Genomic DNA, 6,000 nt, shown 5'->3' with positions numbered 1-6,000 from the left:
TACCGAACATCCTTTAAATATGACAGATTTACCTGTGATTTTAGAAATTGTGCTTTGAGTTATTTTTGTAATGGCAGTTAATTTAACAACGACAACAACAAATACGATCTTCTGTGAAAACTGGTTGTTTTAGTGGTGCAACATGAGGACTTGGAAGAGAGCAAAGCTAACTCAGTTATTAACCATAAGCACTGGCAATAATCAACTGAGCCAACTTTGCAATAACCAGCTTTACATAGTAAAGAAAAAATGATTTAGCACACAATACTTTGTTATCCTAAAACCATCATATGACAGTGTGTTCATCGAGGTAAAAGTTCCAGGAGTGGTAGGGAGTCAAAATCCATTAGTACCTAGTTCTACTCTCACTGAATGTCTGCCTACTAAGAAGTATAGGGATTAGGTAGTGTCAAAAATACGTCATGCAAATTTATCATGTTTTATTTTTAAACTATTATAATTAGGTGAAAATAATGATGAAAAATTTATGTCATCACAAATTTGAGCAGTGGTGCTTTAGCAGCTAGTCAGTTGGTTTAGGATGTCACACCACCTAGCAAAATATTGATATTTGAGACCTCAATGCTGGAATAATGCTTACTTTTTTTTTTTTTTTTTGCGGTACGCGGGCCTCTCACTGTTGTGGCCTCTCCCGTTGCGGAGCACAGGCTCCGGACGCGCAGGCTCAGCGGCCATGGCTCACGGGCCCAGCCGCTTCGCGGCATGTGGGGTCTTCTCGGACCGGGGCACGAACCCGTGTCCCCTGCATTGGCAGGCGGACTCTCAACCACTGCGCCACCAGGGAAGCCCAATGCTTACTTTTAACTAAGAATTTATTACAATTAATTCAATTATGCCTCTCTTCCTGGTTCACCTCAGTGATGATATGAAGTCCAAGCCCCCAGCTATCTATTATTACCTCATCTCCGTACTGGGCTCTGTATATTTGTCTACCTGACTCACTCTTCCTTGGCCACTTTTGTTCCAGATCTTCTGCTCCATGATCAGCAAACTCTCTTAATCAACAACCTCTTTTCTGATTGCTCACTTGTTTTCCTTACTCTAGCAGAATTACAAGAACTACAACTATTTCTCATCTTCTGGGTCTCAGTTTAATAGAGAGACATTTCCTGCCCATCCTATCTGTCTAACATCATCATTTTTATTCTCTCTCAGAATAAGCTGGTTATTTTCCTTCTTGTACTCATCACCTTTTATACTTATTTAATTCCTTGATTTATTTTATTGCTAGTTTACTGCTAGACTCCTGCACTAGAAGGTCAGCTCTTCAATTAGGGCAGAGACTTTGTCCACCAGGCAAATGTTCTTCAGGGTCTGGAAAATATTGAGAATGAATGAATGAATGAATGAATATTATCATTCATTCACAATAAATGAATCATCACAGAGGCTAAAAATTTGAATACACTTAAAAAATTAATTTTATCTTTTGACTAAATATATTGATGCATGATCATAATTTTTTACCTGGTAAATTGAGTATTTATCAATTGGATCATGGCTTATTGCTGCTTTTACAAATGTGCCTGAGAAAATAAACAGATTCCATACAGGTTTGTTAGGTGGCCACATTTAATTTACTTGGTTTCTGAAGCATTTAGATTTTGTAGCAGGACATGATGGAGCAAAGATTTGACATGGTTTGTTTGTACATTCTTAGTAAAAATCTGGAAATTTTACCTCTCTAGTAATGCACGGATGAGCACCTAATATTTCTTTAGCTAAAACTGATGTGCACACAATTCTAAGCTACTACTGCATTTGGAACCAGCTATAAGCTGTTTCTGAAGTAAAAACATCACAGTTATGAACAGAAAAATGGATGCCATAGGAGAAAAGAAAAACCTCCAGTTTTTAATACTTCTCTTTCCATGACTGTAGTGGAAGGAGAACCTCCTTTTTTGCTACTGCATATCAAGGGACATTTTGTTCAATTAAAAACCCTGTCACAAAATTAAAAATTCTGTATCACTTCATGGCTTAGAAATTCCTAAAAACGATTTTTAAAAAAACGATGATAAACACACACAAATTCCTTTCAAAAGATCAGGAAGATGTTCTGATGAGAATAAGGGGGGAAACCCTGAAAACACCATCATCAGTATATTTTTGTGGAAATCTATAATTAAATAATTCATAGTAAATATAATAATTGAAAGAAGTAGGACTATGTATAACTATTCATCTAATTATTAGTATCAGATTTCACATGCAGTTAACACTCCAGAGGACAGCGAGAGAAGCTGCAATGAAAAGTCTGATTTGAAAGTAGAGCAAAATTATTACCCTATGTTGCCACAAAGAATAGATTGAAATTTCCAAAAACAACATTCTAATTTATTTTACAGCATAAAAAAATACAGCATGGATCATTTAAAAATAAAGTCATAATTACAGGGATTACAATTGAACAGATTCACTGAGCAAAACATTTTATTTTTATCTACAAGTTGAGTAACTGATGAAGCATAAAGGACAAATATGTATAATCAGTTGGAAAGTCTGAGGGGTTTTCTATCAAAATAAAGGATTTGGTGTGGTTCAAAGGCATTCACCCAAGAGAGTTCCTGTTTCAAACTCACATTCACAACCTAACACTTCATTGCTTGCTGCTAAATCAACACAGTAGTGGAGCTCTATAAATGGTCAAGTTTGATTCCAGTGTTATTTGAACAGTGTCCTCCAAAAGGAGTCTCTTGTTCTATATTTATAATTTTAATTGCAGATAACTATACCTTCCTCATAATCTCAAGCTATATAGTGATTTACTGTATAACATAGTAACCTTTTAAAAGTATGGGGTAATTGATTCCACTATTCTCTTATGAGCTCAGGAAAAACAATTTCTCAACTGTCGCTTAAGTAAACTAGTTTAAAACCTATTTTAGGGTCTTCACAGCACAAAAATAAAGGTGAGGAGACTAAATATCTGAAAAGCCAAATGACTTATTGTAGTCAGTATGGCCAGTTGGTGATGCAGGAATCGGTGTCATAGGCCACAGCTTAACAGTGGTGGGCAGTGGCTGCTTTTGCCATGAGTAATAAAGTCCTTTGTCTCTGACACAGGAATCTCATGTCTTTTGCAAGCATCCATGGCACTGTGGCCGGCAAACTCATTGTATAGTCATTTTGATGGGAGTTCTTTGGTTTCCAGGACTCGTGCACACCATTAAACCTTTTAAGTTGGATAAAATCCCAACATTTGTCTTCCCCGAGTCTCCATTTTTCTGGAAATGCAATGCTTCCTCTCTCTACTCTATTCCATACAAACACAGAGTTCGGACTGCAGAGCTACCAGAATCTGTTCTCTTATAATGTGACCCCACCTCCTTGGTCATGAGTAATTGGTTTCTTTCAATTTGTTGGAACTGGTTTCGAAAGATAGGAATTATTCTCTCAGAGGAACTGGACTGAGAACATACAGACTTGAAGCTGTCAGCTAAAATCACATTCCTCCATGTGGGTGAGGAAGCAGAGAATACCAGTTTGTACATTATTCATAAGATGACATATCTCACTCTCCCTGAGACATTCCCTGCTTACATCCGTTGCTCAGGATAATTATTGATAGTATCTTCTGTCAAAATGTCCTGATTTGGAAGCTAAATTGTATGGTCACCCTAATCGCTCAAGACTCTGATGGCAAAGATAGACATTTAACTTGAACAGCAAATGCCTAGATATCATTCTGGGTCCCATCATTCAAGGTAAGAGACACAACTTTAAAGCATTCAGAGAGTGAAGGCACAGCATTTACCTCTGCGTGGGAGCAAGTGGCTTTAAACTAGGAAGGCTCCTTCCTATATTTCATCTTAGATAAGAGGGAAGTTCCCTTTTTGAGTTTGGTTCTTCTGTAAGTGTTGCTGTTTAGGCCCTTGCTATTACTGGTGATATGCAGGGTACCTCACCTTAACATGTTGACACTAGCTCTGATTGCTTCAAAGGCTTTTCTACCCCATCCTCTGGCCACAGACTTTATGAATACAAAGGTGAGGTAATCTCCATATGTGGATCCTATTAGGAGGCTAAGACTGTCATTGGGATTTTGACTTAAAATTCACACATTCATTCTCTGTATCAATTAAAGTCAACTTGCAGGGAGAAAGAAGAATGAAGTGGCATACCAAGCAGTAGAGTGGAGAGAGAAGATACCTTGGGTTTCTTCTTATGCTTCAATCCCCATTGAGACTGACTCTGAGGTGCATTTTTGCCTTTAGGTTCTATAAGATGCCATAATTTCTTCATAATTATAATATCGTTATGCTTAAGTTCTCTCCAAAATCTTTCTGTAAAGTCTTAATGCAACTCAAAATCTAAACTCAAAATGTGAGTTTATTTTCATCTGTGATCAGGTCAATAAATGGCAATTCATTTATTTATGCTTCTACTATATGAATATTGAATGTTTAATGTATGTTGGACATTGTGCTAGCTTCAGGGAAGATGGTAAGTAAGACAGACATATTCCTACCTCCCTGAAGTCATCATACCAATAATTACAGATGTGAGATCCTCCCCATTCGGCCTCAGATGATTGATCAAATAATCTAGTAGTATATTCACAACCCTGTTTATGCATTCTAGGTATCCATAGCATGTGAAGAGGCACTGATATGAAAATTCTCTGCTTAAGAATGGGTTCCATTCTAAAAAGACAGATTTGGAAACATGTGAAGGGATATTTTTTAAACCAAAAATATACATAGGTAATATTATAAGATGTAAGGTACTATTAGAATAGAGTGGTTATTTTTTTTAAAGTATGCTTTATAATTTCATTATCTTTTATATCCTGCTATGAATATGCCTTTGAAATGGGTTTTGCATGATTGTTGGGTAGACTAGAACGGAAAGCAGAATTCTACTTTGTTAGCAAAACCTCTATGGAAAAATTATTTTTCTCTCAAAAGTGTATGTGTGTGGGAAGATTATTCCAAACTCAGGAAGAAGCTTGAGAGATTATTAGGAGGCAAGGGATCACGGAGATTATTTTCTTAGGCTGAGTGGGTGAGGCAAATAAAGGAAATAGAATGATTGCTTCTAGTGTTCCCTTCTTAAGGGAATAATCATTGTGTTCTTTGATATTTATTAATTTAACTTCACTAAATGTAATTCCCAAGTACAGAACAGTTCTAGGGGTTTTCCTTATAGTATGCACATTAAGTCAACAGATGAGGCTGAATAAGAATTGGAGTTAGATCAGCCCGACTTAGGCCCTGCAGGGACCTTCTGAGAATAATTTGGGCCTAGCTTAGGACTTCTAGGAATGCTGATGGGAAATCTTCCAAGTTTACTAAGAAGTTGGGCTAAGAGAGTTTTGACAACTGCAGGCCAGTCTTTGGGGTTCTAAATAGGCAATATTATGCTGCTTATAACCCAGAACGCCTGAAACTATATTTGGTCCTCTCTTTTAAAGCCACATAAGAAGGAAACCTTGATGGAACTCTCCTCCATCCTCTCCACCTTCAGCTAGTGAGGGGAAGGGGACAAGATATGTTTCTTCTGGAGCTGTCCACAGAGATGGGAAGTCTGTATATAACTAGCTGACAGTGCTTGCTAATGATATTGATAATCATATTGAGAGTTCACTGAGGCTGCTCACTGTTACAGTGCTTTTCATACATTGTTCATTTAATTCTCAGAGACATGTGACACACACTGTAATTATCTCCATTTTTAGATGAGGAAACTAAAGCAGGGAGAGTTAAAGTAACATGCCCAAGGCCACAGCCAGGAAGTGACAGGGTAAGAATTTGAACTCAGGCCATCTGGCTACAGAGTGCATGCTTTGAACAATGTTTTCTGCCTCTCCTGAATAGTAGCACACTGCTGACAACTAGCGCTTCACCCATAGTAGGTGCTCAATGAACATTTATTGACTAACTGACTATTGGGCTCATGGGGAGCTCTCCTTGATTTGCCAAAAGGTGGGCTAACCCTAAAATGTGCAGTCAGATAGTGTTTATGTAGAAGGCTGGC

This window comes from Hyperoodon ampullatus (genome assembly GCF_949752795.1).
Source record: "Hyperoodon ampullatus genome assembly, chromosome: 4".
Lineage (NCBI taxonomy): Eukaryota > Metazoa > Chordata > Mammalia > Artiodactyla > Ziphiidae > Hyperoodon > Hyperoodon ampullatus.
The sequence above is the reverse complement of the archived record's forward strand: the minus strand, read 5'-3'. Positions refer to the sequence as shown.